General features: G+C 49.4%; 1 long non-coding RNA gene across 1 annotated transcript; it reads left to right on the top strand.

Moving 5' to 3' along the window:
- Positions 1 to 11,398: 11,398 nt before the first annotated feature.
- LOC309841123 lies at positions 11,399 to 22,735 on the top strand. Its single transcript, XR_014298954.1, has 2 exons — positions 11,399 to 11,711; positions 21,189 to 22,735. It is a non-coding gene; the product is annotated as an uncharacterized lncRNA (long non-coding RNA).
- Positions 22,736 to 23,715: the final 980 nt, after the last annotated feature.

The raw sequence follows: 23,715 nt of genomic DNA on the forward strand, positions 1-23,715 counted from the left end.
TTTGTTCCAGCTTAGAACTAGCCCACTCTAGACCGCAGAAGATCTTGCCTGCTCTTCTGAACTGCAAAATTTATTTTTGAAATTGAGTTTCATTTCCCCCTGGAATCTGGACACTTGAAACAAGTCTGAAGGACTAATCTGAATTATAGGCCACGGAACTTCCTGGTTCACAGGCACGTTACTAGGCAACATCAGAAGGCACTTTGCCCTGGAAATCTAGAAATTTCTTTCTTTCCTTCACTAAGAAACTCAGACATAAGGCTGCCTCATTCCTTTATGTTTTTCTCTCTGAATAATTTAAGTTTTATTTAAATTCCAGTTAGTTAACATGCGGGGTAATATTAGTTTCAGGTACAACGGAGCAACTCAACACTTGCATACAACACCCGGTGCTCATCACGACAGGTTCCCTCCGTCTTCCCCGTCACCTGTTTCCCCCGTCCTCCACCCACCTCCCCTCTGGTGACCACCAGAGTGTTCTCTGTCGTTAAGAGTCTGATTGTTGGTTTGTCTCGTCTTCTATTCTTGAAGGCCACATATGAGGAAAATCCACATAGGAGTAAAATCATATGCTATTTGTCTTTCACTGATTTTCTTTCCACTAAGCATAATAGCCTCTTGGTCTGCCCATGTTGTCATAAGTGGCAGAGCTCATCTTTTTTATGGCTGAGCAATACCCCACTACATTCCACACCTACCCCCCCCCACCTCTTCTTTACCTTTTCGACTACGGTGGGCAGGTGGGCTGTTTCCACCACGTGGCTGTTGGAAATAAGGCTGCTGTCAGCATCAGGCTGACTGTATCCTTTTGAGTAACTGTTATTGTGTTTTTAGGGTCAATACCTAGGAGCACAATCATTGGATCATAGGGTAGCTCTACTGATAACTTTCTGAGGAGCCTCCACACTGCCCTCCCGAGTGCAGACTGCCTCATTCCTTTGCACCTGAAGTTTAATTTGAATTTACAATAGCAAATCGATTTGTTATTGGATAGACATTATTTTTTCAAATCACAATCAGTTTTTAGGGGTTGGCTGGTGAACAACTTGTTGCTTTTGAATTAATCAGAATTGTTCAGAATGATGGCAGTACTAGTTTAAAGCGCACTAATTCTCTTTATGTCAGGAACCCTAGTGTCTACATACTGGGCACGTCAGCTTTCTCTAAAATTCATTCCACAGGAAGTTTATTGAAATGCCCAAACATCCCATGAACAAACGGATCACAAACTTATAGGATGTAATATCCCAATTTGAGCCACATATTTTGAGACTATAAAGTCTTTAAAAAATGTTACAATAATCTCTGCTTCCAAAGATGAACTATACCACTTTTTCTGGGAATTACTGAACACCTGTGTTTTCCTTTAATTACACAGCTGAAAAATAAAGTCTAGCTCTTGATTGTACTTATAGCTGGGTGTGGGGGGGTGGAGATGCACAAAGATTGTGGGAGGAAAGGCGCGTTCCCATCCTTGAGGCTGGGGTGAGGGGCTGGCATTATTGGCCCGGGATGCGACAGCCGTGCTCGGCACGAATAATGAGGCAGAAAATGGATTTAACTACAGGACAGAAACTCCAGTGCAACAACGTAGAGGAAGCAGAAGTTAAAAACTCTACCCAGAGAGTTTCATCATAATATTAGCCCAGGACTTGGTAAAGAGTAAAACATCAGAGAAATCTTGGAAATGTCTCACACCCGCCCCCCACACACTTTCCACCTCTGACCCCAGATTCATACATACGAAAAAACCCTCACGAAGGACCCAAGAACAGAGCCGACTGGGGGTCAGGAAACAATGCCAACGACTCCTCCGCAGGAGGAGGGCCAGTGGACGGACAGATTTACAGACGGAAGGATTGAAAAGACCTCCCTGTGACGGGGATGGGGGAGCTCTGTAAATTCTCTCGCTGAAAACAGTGACAGTCAGAATGGACACAAACTGCCACCTCTGACCTCTCGATGTCGATCCAACTGTACAACCCACTTTCTTCAAGAAACAGTACTGAATCTGGCCGGGACTCGTGGCCATCGCGCCCTCCCCCTTCCCCCGTCCCAGCTGCATGGTGTGGTCGCGCACCCGGGAAGAGAAGCCCATGGGGACGGCAGCTTCCCGGCCTTACTCGGAGGAAACCCACGTCCGGGGCATTGCTCAAACCGAGGCCGATGTCGGGAGGGGGCTCCAGGCCATCGATGGCGCACACGCCCTAGACCCTGAGGATCTGGGCGAGCAGCAGGAGGAAGGCCTGTCCGGAATTCAGAAGAAAGAGCGGCTCGGGTAAGCTCCCGCAGGCTGCCGGGGTCTGGAACGCGAAGGACTTGTAAGAGGCTGCACCGTCCCTTGTTTCATATGAGGTCTCAGGCCCGGGAACGGGAAAGCCAGAGCAGACTTGAAGTCCACGTGAGTATTGAATACATCCTCCAACCCAAACACAGACCGACCAGTGAGCGGGGGGAGCTTTACCGGCTGAGGGGGCTTTCGCACAAACGGTGGCCCAGCACGGCTGACCACTAGGCAGGGTTGACCCGGGGGTAACCCCTTTGACATCAGACTTAAAAATAAAAAAAACAGGAATTAAAAAAAGAAAAACTGACCAGGGACTTCAGTGGCCACACGCTGTGGAGACACAGTCTAGAGAGAGTCCAGGCAAGTCACCAAACAGAAAACCACCAGCACCCGCCAGCTATCCCGTAGGTGATAAGAATCCAGTATCGCTGCGATGCTGGCCGAGGTCCAGTTTTAAACAACAGATTATGAGACACGCAACGAAACAAGAGCGCTTCCGGAGAAAAGCAGAAAACAAAACCAGCCTGAGTATCCCTGATGGTAAACTTAGTAAAGACTTCAAAGCAGACAGAATAAATACATTCAAAGAACCAAAAGTCATTCTTCAGAATTAAGCAAAAATAGTACTATAAGGAGTCCTCAAGTAGGGGGTATTGATACAGGCAGAGGTTATTGTAAAGAGGTCCAAACAGAAATTCTGGAGTTGAAAAGAGAAATAACCAAAATGCAGAAATTCGCTAGAGGGTCTTTGCAGAAGATCTGAAGGGGCAGAAGAATGAACCCATGAACTTGAAGATGGGTCAGTAAATTTCATGTAACTGAGAAATACCAAGAAAAAGGGTTAGAGAAAGAGGAACAGAAACATGGACACCATTAAGCACACCAACCAACACACACATAGTAACAGTCCTAGAAGGAGAGAAGAGAAAACAATTTATCTTGGTGAAAAAAATTCAACAAAATGATAGCTGAAAATGTCTGAAATGTGATGAAAAACATGGATCGACCCATCCATACAGCTCAGTGAAAGCACAACAGGATAAACAGAGACAGAGAAAACCTGAACGTTTTCAGTCGACATGGTTCAAGTGGCCAGCATACAACAGTCTCAAGGGTGTGAGCCCCAGCACATACATGGGAAATACACATTTTCCAGACAGACTGTGTGTTCGCCCATGAAAGAAATCCCAACACACTTAAAAGGATTGCAAACATTGAGTATTTCTTTGACTACAGTGGATTTATGGATTAGAAAACTCGGGATTGTTAAGATGGCCATTTTTCTCAAACAGATCTTTAGATTCTGAGTGACACAAATTGAGGACCAGCAGCTAAAATAAATTAGTTATTTTGTTGTCTCATGGGACGGTAGCTGTGGGAAGGAGTAGGTTGGCATTGCTATGACCTACAGCAAGAACCGACCTCTGTCTTTGCTCTTAGAAAAGCCTTGGTATCTGAAATGATTTCATGGTTTCATGATGCGGTTGCTTCGTGATGAGCATGTTTGCCGTCCATTAAAGAAGGAGGGGACAGACCAAGGGCAGACGTGTAAGCCATCGGAGTCAGCCTCCTCTTGAAGGAGCTCTCCCAGAAGCCTGGTCAGCGACTGCCATTTGCTTCCTGTTGGCCAAAGCCGCGATGCATGGGTAATCTGGCAGCCCAAGGGGACTCGCAAAGGTCGTGTCTAGACAAGCACATTGCCAACCAGAGTGTACCTCCCTTCTGTTCTTTAGATGGGGGTGAATGGCTAGTAGGAGGGCAAACAGCACAGGAGGTACAACATGTATTTAATTCAGTCTGAAGCTCTATTGTGGTGTGAGGACCATCGGCTAACGGGAGTCACACCGTAAATACAGAAAGCCCCAATGGTTCCTTTTAGGACAAAATTAATCCATTGGCACTGCATTAATGGAAAATGGAAATTACTTTTTTTTCTCCTGTTGTTTACATGAAATAGTTGGTTCCTTTCCAGTTTTAGAAGGTGGGTCTTGAAGGGTTTCAGAGTGCCCAATTTTAAATTAATTCTGCTTTAGTAAGATTTCAGAAAAAAATGAATATAAATCAGGACTAACCCCATAAGGTGTAGCTGGTTTCAAATTTTATTTACAAAAACAGCAATGCACCAGTAACCATGAGCAATAAAGAAAAATTAGAGAAGTGTATCGCAAGGGAAGAAATAATGGAAACCATTAGAGACTCAAAGAGCGGAAAGGTGCCAAAAGAAGATGAATGGCTCCACAAATTTCATCACAGGCTTCCAAGAAATTACAATAATCCACCAGGTAGTGAAACCATTTAGTGAAATGACTGATCTAGACCAATTATGCCCCGCCAGAAACGAGGTGATCATTTCCCTGTTACTGAATCCAAAGAAAGCAGTGGGAACACAGTGAGCCGGTGAAAACAGAGTGGTGACTCTAAAATGTCCTATAGGACAAGGTAATGAGTCTAAGATTACACACGATGAAGCAAGACTTTACCAACACTGTGTCTCTTTAGGAATGTCTTGTCACCGTGGCCACAGACACCGTCTGCACTGTTTCAGTAAGAGCAGTTGACAGAGTGATGGATGGCTTCTTCCAGATTCTCATGGGTAGGTTTTAGGGGAGAAAAATGACCCACGAGGCTAACATTAGAGGGATGTAGTTGGACAATTTGTAGGGTGTCATCAGAGATTCTTGTGATAAAGAAAGGAATGCAGACCAGGTGGACTTGTTAGGCATGATTGCTTCTTACTGTGTTTCTAGAAAGATGCCAAATGGAAACCCTGATGAGTGGACCCCATCTGGGGATGAAGACCACCATCAGAGAACACAGAAGGGGGTGCCCAGGAAGGTCAAGGTGCCAAAGTCTATAGCTATAGGACAGGGACACTCTCCTGTCTTCCCCTCAAGCCAAGCCTTTCTCCAACTCTGTTCCCCATGCCCAAGCGCGGTCCTTTCCATGTGCAGCTGGCTTGAAAGGACAGAAGTGACACGTGTTGATGTAGGACTTCAGAGAGGAAGTATTTAATGGCCAGTGGAGAACTGGCCTCACTCTTCTCTTGCTGAGGAGACTGGAGTCTGGAGTCCCTCTCAGCTGGCCCCCGGTCGGCCCCCTGAGCAGAGTTCCTCTGCTCACCCAGGGACCGGGAGTGCATGTGTTTGTTCCTGCAGCCTAGACTCCTACCCTGCCCCGACGGACACACCTCAGGCAATTGTGGATGTTGCTCAAAGTTCTGTTCACCATCTATAATCTTTACTTACTCTTTGTTGTCTGCTCCTGAAATGTGAGGTCTTTGGGGGCAGAAACCTCTCTCTCACTCACTAAGAAATTCTTCAGAACCCAACATATTATCTGGAAAATAATAAACGTTCACGCAGTATTTGCTCAATTAATAAAGCAGTCTTTAAACAAGAAGGATCTTTTTAGCCAAGGCACTAACCTTCCTTAGGTGGTACCTGCACCCATGACTCTAAGCCCCCCTGTCGTGTAACCTTAGGGAGATGACCGCACCTTCTGGTGGCGCGGACGCTCATCTGTCACAGTTGGGTAAGCGTGCAATGGTCTCCCGAGGCCGTGGCAAGCACTGAACGGGCAATGCAAGCAGAAAGATGGAGCGTGCACGCGAAGGAACATGAAGCAGGGAGCGGTACGCTTGAACGACAGATCCTATTTTCCATTTTTCCTTGTCGTGATACGTAGTTCCATCCTGACAGTTTGGCTGAGGAGATGGAGTGTTGGACTGTTGAGTGGGACCTTGGGGAAGATGCCTTTTGAGGGGGAGGACGAAGGCTCTCGGGTAGGGAAGAGACACACGGATACGGTCTTTGAGAGCTCCTGTGAGAAGTGCACTGAACACTCCCGGGCCCTTCGCTCCTGCCGCGTGTGAGATTCACAGGATGGGACACTCGTGACTGGGTTTCGACAGGCCTGTTGAGGAGGGAGGACCATCCCCGAGCTGTGTGCCTCGCGCCTTCTCGGCCCCTCCAAACCCAGCTCTCCCGGGCTTCCCGGGGCGCTGGCAGCTCTGACATCCGACGGCCACGTCTGCAGCTTGAGAGCTTGGCTGAGTGAGACCACAGGGAAGCAGAATTTTCCTTCTGAGGAGAAGCGTCCGAGTCGACTTCCAGCCTCACAGCCGCGGACCCGCCGTGTGAACCGAGTCCCGTGGCAGCCCCAGTCCGCACGAGCCCCGGAGCTCGGCACCCAACACCTTCATCCCGGTCGTACCCCTCCCGCTGCTGGGTCCAAGTCTAGCCTCTCGTCCTGGGAGTTCTGTTCTCGATCCTGCACAGAAGGGACATCGTACAGTACTTGTCCTCGTCGGAGTTGACGTCGTGCAAAGCCCTCGTGCTCCCTGCATGTGCTCACACGTGGCGAGATTTCCTGCTCGTTAAAGGCTGCCAGTATTTTTAATGATCATCTTAAAATGGAAACTTCTCCCTCCTCCCAACCCCTGAAATTCTTTGACCCACTTAGGGCTCTACCTCTTTTTGCAGCACTAATCTGCCCAGACCTGGGCGTTTGCTCGTCCACCGTCTTTTCCCCTCAGCTAGAAGGCCAGCAAAGAGCCGGAGCTCCCAGCGACTCTGTTCTCATTGGTTCAGGGGTGCCCAGCGGCTGTCGGGGGAGACGCGGTCTCTGCCGGATCGCTTACATCCTAACACCGGCTGAGACGTCTCCCAGTTTCCCTCCTGCTCCAACCCACTCCCCCAGCCCCCCGTCCTGCCCCCAGGTCTGTGTGCGAGGTTGCTGCTCCCGGAGGAGCCCGTCTTCCTCCCCAACACCCCACAGTCTCCGGCTTGACCGTTGGCCATCCAGGTCGCATGGAAGGTAGGACCACAGGTGCCCACTGCCCATTGCAAGGTGCATGAGATTTGGCATTATTTTAAAGATTTGACTAAAAATTAAGTTTCGGACTGCTCCCTGACCTGCTTCTACAGACGCACTCAGCCGTGCCCAACGTCGAAGAGGACAGGGTTGACGAGATGTCGGTGGTCATGTAGGGAAACAGGCGGCAGGGAACGACCACACCCTGAGCAATTGTGTGGAAAGCGAGTGTTCACTGCGTGCTGACCTTGGGCCCAGCCTCTGTATATCCATGACCTTCACGGCCTTTCGCGCCGTCCCCCGGGTTTCTCAGCCGTCTCCCAGGATGACCATCCATCAGCGGTGACATCGATTACTAACAATCACAACGTAGCCCTTGTAGCTCATGTCACATTGTGTTGCTTCTCTAAAGGTACAAAAAACTCTCTTTCGCTGACGGGGGTGCTGTTCACCTGCTTAGGGACCCCCCATGCAGTAGCGCTGTGAGGAAGGCAGCCTGCTCCCTCCCGGGTCGTAAACTCATGCCTGCCGAAACATGGTGGGGGCGGGTGGAGAAGATGGGGTCCACCCCTCATCCTGCAAGGGGATTCGACAGCAACACAGGAACGGGACTTGTAGAAGTCACGGGTGGAAAGCAGACCTGGGGTTTGTGCTCCAGAGGCCGCAGAGGGGGCAGCGGCCCCCAAAATCATTTCCAGGTCTGAAATCCCTGTGCACGATGTCCTTCCCTGATGAGTCTCACTAGTGCACCCTACCGCGGGCGCAGATGTGTCTGTCGTCTCGTCGGGGAGGAGGGCGGGGACAGACAACTGCCCTCTTTACAGACCCAAGAGAGGGATGGTTCGGTGCATCACTGTGCCTGTTGGTACGATCTGCTTCCTCTGCCTGCAGGGTTAGCGTACGGGAAGGCTCTTCCGCGTGGGGCCACGTGTTCTCAGTGAGGCCTCGGGTCTGCGGTGGGGATGCAGAGAATGGTGTGGTGTGTGTGCAGGGACGACAACATCTGGACGGTCTCTGACTACAGGGCTGCTCACCCCTGTGAACGCACAAGGAGCCCCCAGGCGCTCGGTTCCTACCGCTGGACGCCAGCAGAGGGCAGTGGAAGCCAATGCACGCTTCACGGCCAACCTCAACTCCTGAGTGGGGTCCTAACGGATGTGTAGGAGCTGGAGGGGCTCAGAGGAGGCCACGAAGGCTGTTCACACTCCTCGCACGGATGGCGTGTGGACGTTTTTAGAGCGGCAAGGCCTGCTTGGAAAAACGTGCCGAGTTTGTGGTGTTTACAGGTCATGCTCTTGTGTCCCTAGTTGGAGTCCTCCGTTTCAGGAGTCACTTATACCCCAACGATACTCTCATGGTATGTGGGGCAAGGGGGCATACTAGGACAGAAACCGTCCCCCGCTCTGGCCCATGAGCCGCGATGCTGCCCTCCCACAGGCTGGACCCACAGAGCAGCCCTATCCTGTGTTGATAAACCACATTGACTTTCTAGGCACTGGAAACAAAAATTGGGAAAAATATCTAATAGTACTGGAAAGTGATCTTAAAGGCAGTTTGTGTTGGACTTGAAGCCTGAAGGTCGTCCCCTGTGGGCGGCCCCTTCCGTGGGTTGCAGGTGTCCCCTCCCTAGCACGCCTGTGCCTGTGCCTGGACCACATTCTGGCTGTCATGATGGACAGAGGACTTGGAGGAACGAAGGTGCACACCACGAGGAGAGCCCTGTTCTGTGACCTTCTACAGGTCATCCACGATCCTGACTACCTTCCCCTCCTAGGATTTTAACTCCTCGTCCCCGCTCCAGTGGACGGCCGAGATCACGAACCACAGTGACCACTGTCAGACTCTACTCCGTACCCCGCGCTGTGGCGAGTGCCGTGTTTTCTCTCATCCCACTCTCACTGCAGCTCTGTAAGGCAGGACTTATTATTATTCCTGGTTCAAAGGTGAGAACCCAGAGGTTAAGCCACTCGCCCAATGTCACAAGACAGAGAGCGGGTTTGTCCCAGCCCAGAGAGGCTGCACTCCTGGTCTTGAGTTGACAGCCAACCTGAGAACCTTGTCCCAAATCTTCCAGAAATTACTCTGAATTTTTATTAGCGTCTACACCGTGTGATATCGGAAAGCTCCGTGGGGTCTGTGTTCGGCAGATGATAAACCCTATTCTGAGTCAGCTTCGTTTTCTCCCCTCCATGTTGTGCATAGAAACGCAGCCACACATAACCGGCAGTGTCCCTTCAAGGGAGCTGCAGGGAGTTGGACATGAGAGGGTCGCAAACATGTTTTTGCACAAACTATCTCAAAACTCGGCAAAGCAGAAAGGAAGTGAGAAAGTGCGCGTGGACTCGGAGTGGGAACACTGGGGGGTGACTGGAGTGGCCGTGGGGGCTGCAAGCTTGTCACCTGCCCAGCCCCCCCACCCCCGCGCGAGTCTCAGATGCTGAAATCGCAGCGGCCGCCCTTGGGGATCCTGGCCGTCATCTGGTTTTGCAGATGAGGCATTTGTCTCCAAGAGGTGAAGGCTGGGGTCCCCGTGACCCAGCTGGGGGTGGCAGAGTCACAGCGAGAACCCAGACCCAGAGGTCGTTCTGGGAGCTCCCAGAGCGTCTCTGGCACAGGAGACCATGTTCTTTCTTTCTTTTTCATTTGACTCCTGTCCCCTAACATACAGTGTAGCACTGTTTCAGGCGCATACGACAGTGACTCAGCATTCATCTACGCCCCTCATACGCCCCTCCTTCATCCCCATCCCGTTCCCCCGATGTCCCCACCCCTCTGGGGACCCGCAGTGCATTCTCTGTCATTCAGAGTCTGTTTCTGGGTTGGCCTCTCTCTGCACTCCCCAATTTGCTAATTTGCTTTGCTTCTTAAATTCCACATATAAGTGGAATCCTATGGTATTTGTCTTTCTCTGATTTATTTCACCTCACATCATGCTCTCTAGCTGCATCCACATTGTTGCAAATGGCAAGATTTCATTCTTCATAGCTGAGTAGTATTCCACTGTGTATGTGTACACACACACACACACACACACACATACACAGAGTGTGGCTGTAAACGTTGGGGTGCAAACATGTGTTCCTTTAAATTAGTACTTTGTACTTTTCATATATGACACCACAGTATTTTGTTCTATTTTTGGCTTGAGTCATGAGAGAAGAACATACTGAAAATATTTCTTGGTTAGATGAATAGCTGACCCTCTACTCTGCAAATCAGTGAGCAGGAAGAGGAGGCCTTTGGGGAAGCCCTCAGCCAGAATTACTCCTAGAAATCTAAATGGCCCCAACTCAAAATTTCGAGTCCCCTTTTCATTTTGACTTTAACATTCTTACTCATCAGAAGTGTTACCCAGGTCCAGTAATCACTTCCACCCTGAGAGAGGGGGGGCCTGGATGCCTTTTGACCAGTTCGGGAATCAATATTGAGGATTTGCTCTGGCTGCATGAATTCGGGAGAATGGACAGGGTTCACGGGCTCGGGAGATGTCGTCCTACTCTTCTGGTCAAGGACAGGCTCTCTGCAGTACCTTAACCCTTCCGGGGTGACAGTTTGGGGGGAAAAAAACACATTCCAGTGGATATCGGATTCACTTGGTCAAGAAATAAAAATTCACGGATTTAATGTACACAGCCTTCTATGCGGAAGCGGTAACAGAAGTCTACCTTCCCGCACGGTCCCCTGGGCCATGTCCCACCTCAGATGGGTTTGTGGCGGCCTCTCTGTAACCAGCCAGCTCTGACCCATGTCTTCCAACGTGGCCTTCGAGAACATGCAAGTCACGTTTGTCTTCGTGTCGACGAGATGGCCCTGCACATACTTGGGAACAGCACTTTTGACTTTTCCGACTTAAGGTTCCTCCAAGATTCCTATACACGTCCTTCTCCCTGAAGGACCAGTAAGAGGATATTTCCTCTGGAAATGTTGGTGTCCTAGACACACATGGCCTCGTTCACTTCTGGTTTCAAAACCAGGGGATGTACAAGGGTAGGAATCCCCTGGGCCTGTTTTCTCTTGGCAAGGCAGGCTTTAGGACGAAGCTAAATATTTGTCCAAACCGTGCAGCTGAGCCACATGCAAATTTGCATAACGGCACTCCAGGTGATGGGCTGCACGCTAATTACTTGTAACTCGATCAGGCTGGATTTTAGCAACACACTCAAGACGGAACGCCCTGTCAGCAAACCAGGCAGCTCTCAGCAAGTTGCCTCGTCACCTTAAATGGCCTTAAGCAAGAGCAGAGACTGTGGCCAGAGACTGTGGGAGGCTGGTGTGTACAGTTTCCAAGGTCACAGGTCTGTGCGATTTCAAAGAATGTCCCAGACGGACGCAAGGCATTTGTGGATCGTGCAAAACTGTTTTGATTTGATCCATCCAACATGTCAGGGTCTCTGGCCAGACAGAGGAGGGAAGGAGCTACACGCACACTGAGCCCTGCCTTGCTGTCACAGCACGAAGGGGAAACCGAGGCCACGGTCTCCGTGCTTCCTGCCCTTCTGAGCAGCAGTCACCTCCCTGGGAAAACACTTCTCGGCAAGGAACTTGCACTCCCCCCAGATCTTTAAGGAGGTTGAACAAGTCCACGGGTGCAAGCATTCATGTAAAAACCATGGTAGGACGTGCTGGGGAGGAAAGGACAGAGACCCGGCTTGGTTGGGTTGGGTTTGGTTGGCTTTTTTGTTGTGGTGAGTCCTTTAGATTTTGAAATGATTTGCAGCCCTGAGATACAAATTCTTGACAGCTAAAGCATAAGGCAAATGCTGGGGATGGCATGTTCCACCTCAGGGAGCAGGTGACAAGGTTGCTCGGAGAGGCCAGGGGGTGGTCGGGCGGGAGGAGGGTGAGGGTTTGCAAACAGAACTCTGGGGGCTGAGGTCTCTCCCCACAACCCCCCGACTAGCCTTGGCACCTTATCAGAACTATCTGCACCCCAGGGCTCTGACCCCTGGTCCGAGAATGAGGATACGCAGCTCCTAACTCATCACCAGGGAGATGATGAAAACAAACACCTGGCCCACGTGAAGGTCCGCGTGTCAGGGGTCTCCGTAGCCTGCTGTCTGTACTGTGCCAGGGGCTGGGAAGTCAGGGGAACACACGCAGGGGCGCTCGGAAAGCCAACTGGGAATGAACAGGGGCTTCATCAATACGAGAGAGTTTGAAGGGATCTTTCCGTTTCCCCCGAAAGGATGCTGGTGTGATGAGCACACGTCATAACACGGAGAAGGAAAAGAAATAAAAACAATTCGGAGCAGAAACCAAAGACACAGTCTTCAGTCCCAGGGGACCTCAGGGTCTCATGGAGGGGACATAATTGTGGGTTCTCCCTTCACATGTGATTAGTAAAACCCAGAATGGAGGGAATGAGGAACTCAGAGCAGGGGGAAATGCCCAGCAGCACCTCCTGGTGTCCGTCCTGTCAGTGGAGTCCGGAGGAGCCGTGAGGGCCGTGGCGGTCGGGAGCGCAGGGAAGGACGGAGAGCATTGCAGGTGGCAAGGCCGTGAGGAACTCCGGGGGGCCAAGGCCCGTGCCAGGTGCTGTCAGGTATACGCCAGGCCCGTGGGACCTGTGCCGGTGTGGGATTGTGCAGGGTCTACCCAGCAAGACAAGGCAGGGCTTTGCTATTTACTGCGTTCATTCCTCCAAGCACTGTTCTTGAAAACCGTGTTGCTACGAGGATGCGTTAGACATCCTGACGCTTTCTTCCTGGGCTTCACTACTCAGTGTTTCATGTTGGTGGAGAATGAGGAGGTTTTAACGAAGAGGTTTTGGTGACCTAAGCACAAGGAAAAATGTGCCACGCTGGCCTGGTAGCATCCCAGGTGCTGCAGCCCACGCCCTAGTACCCACTGTGTGGGGGTTCGGGGAGAAGAGAGCCGGGGCCGTCTCCAGCCTGAGTCCCTACAGCCCCGCACACGGCCGTCTGCAGCCCTCGAGCCTGTGGGTCAAGTGGAAGTCAGGCCATTACATTTGAGAATGGGATAAAGTGAGGCAAACCAATTCGTCCGCAGTCACCCTCCTAAAAGTGGACGCACGAGTCAAATAGACCAGCGTACTCCAGGCTTTACCACTCACAAGCACATAGAGGTTTTGTTCCTACAGCAGGTACCCAAACATGGTTTCGAACACAGCACTTTATCGGGATGTGGTAGGCCTGAAGGTGGGGGAGCAGGGGGAAGGAAGCCTGGCTTTGGCCTTGTGGACCTGCATATGCATCCCCACTGCCACTGCTGGCGGGACCACGACCCCTTCTGCGGTCTCGCGGTGTCACAGGGCACTGCAAGTCTCAGGTCCCCAGATGTAACCACAGGATGAAACAATGCTGCTTCGGTAGAGGTCACTCTAGGTTGCCGGAGAGTCTCCTGCTCCCTGCTTTTGGAGATGAGGAAGGGGTCATGCCGGGTCCTGAGAAAGCCTGCCTCCATCAGGTCGTGGACCTTGTTTGGACACGGATCGTCTCCCACAGGAAGCTTCGTCAGTTACCCCAGACGGTGAGAAAACGGAGGCATTGAGAGTTTAAGGAGCTTCTCATGGTCATGATTGTAATTGATGTTGGATCTGGAGTTTAAATCCACAGGGTCTGGCTTCAGAGTCCATGTGTGTGACCCACTAGACTACCCCACCTCTCAGGGATGTGGGATCTTTCCTCTACCGTCATTAAATAAGTCACCTGTCATTCCACACTCTCCAGTCGGGAAGCGGGAGGGGTGGGAGAAACTAACAGAAGGGGCAGCTTCTACCTGGATCCGCTTGCTGGTCCCCACGGAGTGTTGCTGGACTCGCGTTCACAGCACTCATCTTTTGAGTTTTCACTTAAGGCCAGAACTCAAAGTTTCAAGATGCGTTCTATTGAATTTTCCATGTTTCAAACTAATTACAATGTTTTAAGAACTCCGCACAAGCTTTTGGTGGTGCAGGGGACCATGGTTTGTGACGTTGGTCGAGAGGCGTTCACGGCGTGGTGGTCGCAGGGACAGTCTCTGTACCCGGATGTGGAGGTCAAATGCCCCCTCCTGATGGAAGAGGAAGTCATCCATTCCTCTGATCTCCGTTCCCTCACCTGGAAAATGGGGCTGGATAGAAATGAGGACACACGCCCCAACCTGTTAAAGGATTGAGTGAATAGACCTTGAGCCCCTGAACAGTTCTCAGCACGTGTAGGCATTCTATCTGCTCTGTCATGGGGTCCCACAATGGATGGTGGCCCACCATGGAGGAGGGGCTTGGACAGCTCCAGGTGGCCAGTCAGTCAGCCCTCTTTAGAGAATAATGTTCTAGCAGCCATCGAATAACTAACATCACAAAAATTAACAAGTCTCATGAAGTTAGTACCTCCTTTTCATCCCCAGTCTAAAGTCTACCAATCTACTTAGATTCAATTTCCATCCAAGGGATCCCAGAGAAAAGGATTTCCTCATAAAAATAAAGAACTGGTTTTCACTTCTATTTGTCCTTCTAGTTTTTTTTTTTTAAATCACATTTCCTCTTAGTCCTTTTCTTAGAATGAAATTAGTAGAAGATCGAGTAGCAGAAGCCCTTTAAAACAGAGTATATTAAGTTCCCTCAGTCCACTGAAAGAAGTGCTCAATCCTAGAGAAGTAGTAAAGGAATTACATGACTTTTTTTGGAAATAGAACAATAGAAAAGAAAACAAATTAAAAAAGCTTCCGCTTCAGAGCAGTATTAAACACCATTAAGCATCTGCGGAGAGCAGGGCTCTCTGCGGACAATGTGGGGAGAGGCATTCCAATCAGACGAAGCCCTAGAGGTTTCTGCAGTGGTTCTCGGGTCTTTCTGGTTCTAAGGGTCACCTGGGAGCTTATTCAGATGCAAGTTTCTGGACCTTATGCCAGAGAGTCTATTAATTTACGTCAAGGGGGGGGGGCCCAGGGGTGCTTATCTCCATCAGAACACTTGGTCCGGGGACCTCACTTAAGGAGCTTAAGGTATTACAGATGGTGGTTTCCTTCCTCCTAAGGGCTCCTCCAGCATTTAAACTTAAAGATGCTTTGGTTTTATGGGTGCTTTCTTAGTTCAAGGACAAGAATGTTGGTTTAATCAAATCTGTAACTCTGATTCCGTTCACCCCATGGGTACAGGAAACATTTGTCTCATCAATAGGATGAAATGATAAGTCTTTTGGGAAACTTTCACACATTGGGGAAAGAAATGGTCCTCCGCCTCTACCTGAAGATTTTCAAGGTCGTAGCTGGAGCTCCTGAAGCCACCTTCAGCCGGACCAGAGCACCCAATATGTAGAGAGTGACAGAGAAAGAAGAGGGAAGAAATTCAGATTCTTGATAACATGATGGGTGATTACAGTAACCTTTTGAAATATCTGCCTCCCGACGTACTGAGGTAATACGACTCATCATTTAAATTACTTTTAATTAGATACTGTTTTTCAAAACTTAGAGCTGAGATAGAGAGTACACCTTTTTTTTCCAGAGTGCTGTAAGAACAGACCAGGAATTACAAGCTAAGTGAGGCGGACAGAACAGAGAGCCGTGAGGACCGCATCGCTCTGGTTTGGGAAGTCAAAGGCGCCTGTTACAAAGACACAAAATGTATGTGTCCCAGGAGATGATTAGGGGTTGGATCAAAGAGCATTCTGATCTGACTCTGGTTAGAGATGGAAGAAAAAATTCAGAGTATTTGGTGGCTGTTTATAGACTCTTTCAAGTTCCATAAGAGAGACAAATTGTCTGAAGCAGCAGCAGCTTCTGCTAAGAGGGGCACTTATGGTCTGTGCTGGAAACTGAGCTGACACCGCCTTCTAATGCGAAGGCTGGTGGTTGGAGAAGTCGGTCTCACCCCCCCCCCCCCAAGATAAAGCTGGTTTATGAAGCAGCAGGAAACCAGGAAACTCATCAGCAGATAAAATTAGTAAGTTTGGCACCTCAGGCCTTTGCAAATATCCTCATGATTGATTATTTCTAAGTGAGAGAGAGCTGAGCCTGTCTGCTGAGATTGAATGAAGGCGGGAGCTTCCCCAACAAAGGCTCGACTTGGCAAAGGTCTTCAGGCAAAGGTCATTAGAGGCCAATGGAGAGCAGGGGATAGGATGCAGAGGTCAGAGGACAGTGGGTGGGAAACCAAAGTCCCAGCATTAGTGACCTGTGAAAATGACCAGCAGTGCCAGCCACGTCAGGGGATGGCTGTGCTGTTAGAGAGAACGTGACCCTGGCCGAGCACGGCGTGGCAATGATTAACACGTCAGGCCAAAGGGCGCGCTCCGTGGTGGTGGGAGAGCTCACCACCTGGTCAAAAGGAAACTCTTACCCTCTCCTATTTCCTGAATTTTAATTTTGGATCCCCTGGACCTATGCCATCTCCACAGTGATGAATGGCCCACTTCCCCAAGATCGTCAGGCTTTCTAGGCACGGAGTTCAAAGCACCACTGTGTCCCTGAAAGTGTGGTCCAAGTCCCACTCTGGTCTGCTGGACCCGTAGAGAAGCCAGGGCCAAGCTGCTTAGACGACCCTTTCCTAGCCATGTCTATGCAGCTTCTTAATCGACTTCCTCAAATTCTCTTCTCAGTTGAAACAAACTTGGATGAATCCGTCTCTGTGACATTATGTCTGATTAATGGCTTTGTGACAGTTAAAAGATTATCAGATGTATTAAGGGTCTCCCCAAAGGACATGCTCATTCTACCACCTAGGAAAGTCTACCCCTTATCCAGAATGCTCTAGCAAGGTAGGCAAATTTTGTTTCTACTTTTGTGTTTTGCCTCAATTAAGAATGGCTTCTCGGCTTGAGAAGTAGTGTTTGGGGCCACATTTTCAGTCAACACAAGAGAAAGGAATTGCTCAAGGCTGACAGTAGAAGAATGCCAAGTCCCTCAGGTCATATCAGGGCAAGGCAACGTCTGGAGTTGGCTTCTGTGTCGCTCTCGCCAGCAAGAACGACCAGGAGACCTCAGCGAAGCAAGCTTTATTTCTGGGTAGCTGTTGGGATCTCCCCTCTCACAGCCCGCGCATGTGTATATATACCAAAGTTGTACAACCAATCACTTGCAGCCACATAGATACAAGAGGCATTTTGGACTACTTCCTTAATCCTCAGTTCCACCTACTGGCTCGCATGCAGCCGCCATCTTAATGGCGTGTTTACTTTTGGGCACCGACATCTCCCCCTTTTCTTTTATATTAGGCATGCAAGGCAGGAGATCGTGCCTGTCTTAGGTTGTCAGCTGCCATGAACATGCTTACCCATCATCGGATAATTCTCCCTGGTTGGAGAACTCCTGGCTTAGGTTGCTATGTGCATGCAGCTAATCTTACCCGTCATTGACTACCGATCTAGCGCTGCCAGCCAGATTTGGGGAAATGTACCAGCTTCCAGTGCCATGCAAGCTTGTACTAGCACCAACTGTTGTCTATGTTGTTGTTTACGTAATGATGCAAAACAGCGGAACATAAGGATCAAGCCCAGGAGTAGTCCAATTAATAGTGCACCCATACTGGCCTACTCTTTAGCAAACGAGAGTGATTGGTTTACAACAGAGACCCAATCCCCTAATGGAGCTATGTCAATCTTAGTTGCATTAATAGTGAATATTTGTTGTCTTAACAATCTTGTCAAATTATAATATTGATTGGACCATGTCCCATTTAGGTGTATAGGCCACGGAGGTTATGCAAAGTCCAGAAAGTGCTTGGATGCATCCGGTCGTCAATAGTTTCTGGAGAATGTCCACTTGTTCCTGGATTAGATCTACTTGCTGATTGACGATCATAATGCCGGCTTGAAGGTGGCCATTAATTAGTTCTTGTGTGGCGAGGGCTCCTGCAACTCCGGTAGTTAGGTTATTAAGAGTGGAGGCAGTCTGTACAGACGTGGTGAGAGCTACAGCCGCTGCAGTTGCTGCAGCTGCGGAGGCCGCTACAGCTGCAATAATGCCGGCAGTGATCCCAAAGTCTCTTTTATGTCTTGAGAGCAATACAGGCAAATCGTTAGGATTTATAGAAACGGGCATGGGAATGAAAGTAGGTATACAGGAGGGAGGATGGCGGACTCATTCGTCAGTGGCATGGGGAACAGCCAGGCTTTCACTATTGCCCATTGGTGCATCTGTTGAAAGGATGCTGGTGTCGCCAGGATCGCTATCAGGCCGAGCATCAGGATGGGGCGGGCCATGTTGATCGATTCTTCTAATCAGTCGCTCCGGGACCCAGATAGGCACTTGGGCATCCTGTGGAAAAAGACAAACAGAACCTCGGTGCCATCTTAGGACCGGGTCACGGCCTCTCCATTGGCCCGTGAGTATATCCTTCCACTTTGCCTGGGCTAGAGTGCGTTCGGTAACCGCCGCATGCCTGTCCGCTGCAGATGTACCATTATGGTCCAAGGACAAAAAATTTAAAATGTAAAGGGTGAGAGATGTAAGATCACGGGGTGACTTGTAGTCATCCCCTATTCCCCCTTTTCTTATTTTTTGTAAGCATCGTTTGAAGGTGCCATTGCGCGTTCAATTATTCCTTGACCTTGTGGATTGGCGGGTCTACCTGTAGTATGGACTATACCAAATTGACTCAGGAATTGATGGATAGATTTTGATGTATATGCAGGTCCATTATCTGTCTTTGTTTTGGGATACCCCAATCTGCGAAGCATCGTAGGCAGTGTGTGATGACTTGTTTTGAATTCTCCCCCATGAGGGGAGTAGCCATTATGATACCCCAATAAGTGTCCACTGATATATGTATGTACTTTTGTTGCCCGAATTCAGGTACATGTGTGACATCCATTTGCCACAGGTGATTAGCTTGAAGGCCTTTGGGATTTACCCCCAAGGAAGGCTGAGGGAGTAATGTGGCACAATTCCCACAGGTCCTTACTATATCTCTTGCCTGTTCTTTGGTGATATGGAATCTATATATCTTAAGGTATTAGAATTCACGTGCCATTTGCTATGGAACAGCTTCGCCTGTTCTAAGGTAGGGCAAATAAGTTGGAAATGACTATTGTAGTCTGCTAGAGCATTGCCCTCGGATAATGGTCCTGGTAGGCTCATATGGGCTCTGATGTGATCTATCTCCGGTGTTAGGACCATTCCGGCAGCTGCTCTGATATCGAGCCCTGCTGATCCAGAGGTTGCGTGCCTTTCTCCGAGGGAGGATACCATGTCCTGGGCATTTGCGTTAGCGCCCCATAAATTTGTGTCGGGCCCCGGGGGCATGGGGCCCTGCTTCCCGTTTTTTGAGTCATTGGATCGAATCCAGTTATTTGGTGGCAGGGCATTTCCTTGAATATCTTTCTGGGACCTACATTCATTAGCCCAATGATTCCCTTTACGGCAACGAGGGCACAACCCAGGTGCGGGCTTGACTCGTCTAGGAGATCCTTTACCCTCTGGACAATCCCTCTTAAGATGACCGTCCCTTCCACAAAGAAAACAAGCCTTGGAAAAACTCCTGGTTCCTCCATTGAAACTTCTTATCCCTTGGGCTATTGCTGCCGCCATAACTTGGCCCTGAACAACTGTATCAGTGATGTCTCGACACACTTTGATATACGTAATCAGGTCCTTAGACTTCCAAGGGCGGATAGCCTCTCTACACCATTTATTTGCTTGTTCATAGGCTAATTGTTTAACAAGAGGCATTGCTTGGTCCACATCCCCAAATATGCGCCTTGCTACTTGGAGCAGACAATCTACAAAGTCAACATAGGATTCATTAGGCCCCTGCAACACCTTGGAAAGTTGTCCCTGCAAATCGCCAGAACCCTGCATGGTCTTCCAAGCCCTAGTGGCTGCAGCTGCTATCTGTAAATACACCCCTGGGGGGTACCCAATCTGATTGTTTTGTCCCACAAATTGACCTCCTCCCATGAGCATGTCAATATTCCAGTGGGGATTCCCTGACGCGGCGTTACGCCGGGCAGTTTCTGAGATACACTCTTGCCAAGCAGTTTTCCATATCAAGTATTGTCCACCAGACAGAGTTGCTTTTGCCATGTTAGTCCATTCGTCTGGGGTAAGGTTAATAAGTTTGAAGTCTAGTGGTTGATGAAACCTCTGTTGATTTTGATCTTCTAACACTGGGTATGCAAGAGGGGAGGGTTTAGTAAAGTCCGTAATGCCCCTCCATCCTGCATTTCTACATTCTGGACAACCGCATGCCCCTCGGGAGCATGAAGTGTTATATGGTGGCGGCCATTCTGCAGGTGGCGCTATAGGCCTACATTCAGGGGTAGGAATTCTTGACCTTCTGACAGAGGGCACTAGGGAGTCATATTTTTTCCCCGGCTTCTTTGTATGTCCTTCCCTTTAAAGGTTTGTTAGGGAATTCCTCTTTTAATTTTAAGTGCGTCATGGCTTCCCCAAGCTCATCTTCAGAGGAGCTCTCCTCTGAACTTTCTCCCCCTCTGCTAGATCCTGCCTTAGAGGCTTCTCTGACCTGCTCCATCACCTCAATACCTTCCTCGATAACATTTTTAACTGTTTTATGGTTCTTCCCCCAAATGTTCCCATTGAGGAATATTAAGAAGTCCTCAACCTTTTTCAAGAACTGCCGAGCTGCTTTCGTTTTTAGAGGAGTGTCGTTAGCCTTAAGCACTTCCGTCAGCAATCCCTCCATCTTAGTAAACTTTGATCCCATTATTTCTCGTCCTATGCCCAGGAACCTTTTTACTTCTCGTCCTATACTTAGGAACTTTCTTACTTCTCATCCTATACTTAGGAACTTTTTTATCTGAAATTTTGTGCGCACTTACCGGATCGTTGCGTTCACTGAGAACTCCTCGGTTTCGGAGGGTTCCCGGGTGCCGGCACCACTTGTCGCTATTGCCAGCAAGAACGACCAGGAGACCTCAGCGAAGCAAGCTTTATTTCTGGGTAGCTGTTGGGATCTCCCCTCTCACAGCCCGCGCATGTGTATATATACCAAAGTTGTACAACCAATCACTTGCAGCCACATAGATACAAGAGGCATTTTGGACTACTTCCTTAGTCCTCAGTTCCACCTACTGGCTCGCATCCAGCCGCCATCTTAATGGCGTGTTTACTTTCGGGCACCGACACTTCTGATATGGGGTTGCTCCCTTACACGTTCCCCAACGTCTCCTGTTCCTTTGATCTCCAGTAATGCCTCCAGGAAAGATCTCGGGCTTTGAAGTCAGAACATTGTGGATGCTCTACCCTACTACTACCAACTGAAAATGGCATTGACCACACGAGTTATCGAGATTGGGTGCCCAGCAGCAGAGCTTCGGGGTACCATCCCTGGTCCAACCTGCTTACCCAGAGGCTATGCCGGTGCATGCCCTAGTGCTATTTGGAGAGAGGAGAAAGACATATGAAGCAAGCTGGCAAGTAGAAAGGAAGGACAGCCATGGGGCCATCTGCGTGCACACTCAACATTTTGTGCATGTGCAAGACGGTGGAACTTCCTATTGCTCAGTTACATACTGCAGACTGGAGCCAAAGGGCCATTTTGCCACCCAAGAGTGTAGGCCTCAGGGCCAAAGACTGTGCTCTAGAGGTATCACGAGAGGGAATTAGGGAGGCTCAGGAGAGGTCAGGCTGGAGCCCAATCTAGTTTTCTATCAAGGGGAGATCAGCTGCAGGACTTTCCATACACTGCTTTCCGCAGCCCCACCACTGGGACGCCTTCCACCCAGAGGATATCAATGGCTCATCAATGGTACCCCGAAATCCAGTGAAAACTAATACAGAGGACAACACCAGTTGCTTCTGAGAAGGATGCCTGCCCTTTCTCCCCTTACTTTTCCTATCTTGTAGAAGACCAAGGAGGACCACTAGTATGGGTGTTTTTTGAAAGACCTCTGGAAAGCTAATGAGCAGCTAGAGTGAGAATTTCCAAAACACTGTAATAGGAATTGAAGAAGGGTTTTCATGGAGACAATGTTGGGAGAAAAAAGTGCCTCATGTTGCATACCACGGATGACACACCAGATGCGGTCACTACCATGTTAAGGAGAGAGGAAGACCCACAAGGAAATCCTGACAAACTACTAGGCTGACTAGGGGACTTCCCAGGCCATTCTCTCTGGACTCACGGCCTCCCCACCCCTAAAGCTGGAGCCAATGAGTCATGGAAAAAACTTGGGGACCACATTCCACCATGTTTTGAATAGAATCTGTAGGATGGGGTTTGTTAAGATCTGCTGTCATCTGGCTCCAAAGATCGGGGTTCAGGAACGGCTACAAACCTGCCCTCCCCTCTCACGGCCTCAGTGCACCTTTGCAAGAGAGTGAATGCCTCGTCTCCTGTCTCGGTTACACTCCCATCATCCTTTGCATTTTGCATCTCAGGTGAAGCATTTTCTAATTCACAAGTTTCTTTCTCGTGATAAGAACAAATTATTAGCTCCCTTAAGACTCCTCGTAGCAGCAGAGACCTTCGCATGCTCCATCTCAGGAAACTCGTCTTCTGGGTGGGAAAAAATTAATTGGTCCTTCCCCCTTGCAAGAGGGTTTCTTAAACCCTGTGTTCTCAGCACGGCCACTGATAGTTCACCACGGCGCCTGTAACCTTTAGGTATTTCAATGTCCTTGGCTAAACCACAGCGTCTGAAAGAAGATCCGTGGCTGTTGTATCATGGTTAGGTTCTGTGTAATACTTCACTGTAACCAGCTTTAATTGCTCTATTAATCCAGTGCACAAGCCATGTGGGTCGCCATTTACTGCTCTTTTACGCGTCTTCCCAACCGACTGCTTACAAGCCTGTAAACAAACCGGTGGCCGAATTTGCTCAGAATATTGCCGTTTGGGGTGAGTCATCTACCTCCGTCCCTAAATTAATTAGGGTGATGAAACGCCTTAGCTCCCGACTGACCTGCTGGTGTCTTGGGGTGGTGGGGGTGGGGGTGTCTCAGCGAGGGTTTGTGGTTTTGCTCTCAGAATGGCGCATCTAATTCAATGCACCACAGCTGTATACTTCAGGTCCTGGAATGACCAGTCATTTGCAGCCAGTTGTTTCTGAAGGATCAAATCCTGGAGAAGTTGCCCACACTATATACTCTCTTTCCCTCTGCGGAGTAACCTCGGTCGGACACCGGGGCGGGGGTGGACAATGCCAAGCACTTCTTCCTGATCTGAAACATCCCCACTAACTGCACGGACACACGTGCCTACTAAAGGCGGACTGGCAGCTTTGTCTACTGTAGGTCACTGAAAACACCTCTCTCAAAAGGGATTTTAAGTTACATTTTCAATAGCAGTCCTTCTGAGAATATCCTGTTAAGGGGATTTGTTAAAGGCAAACATATACAGAAATAAAATTGTTGAGAGAGATAAGAACTCCATGGCAGCATTTCCCCTTCTGACTCTGTGAGAGAGAAACCTTCACCAGAGACCAAATTAGTGTCCCAAGTGGTTTCCCTCATAGACCAATCAACTTTCCTAACTGTCACCATGCTCTGTGATTACCTAGGGTTTTTTTTTTTTTAAAGATTTTATTTATTTATTTGACAGATAGAGATCACAAGTAGGCAGAGAGGCAGGCAGAGAGACAGGAGGAAGCAGGTTCCCCGCTGAGCAGAGAGCCCGATGCGGGGCTCGATCCCAGGACCCTGGGATCATGACCTGAGCCAAAGGCAGATGCTTTAACCCACTGAGCCACCCAGGCACCGCAGCCGAGGGTTTT

The sequence above is a fragment of the Mustela nivalis genome (genome assembly GCF_964662115.1).
Source record: "Mustela nivalis genome assembly, chromosome: 9".
Classification (NCBI taxonomy): Eukaryota; Metazoa; Chordata; class Mammalia; order Carnivora; family Mustelidae; genus Mustela; species Mustela nivalis.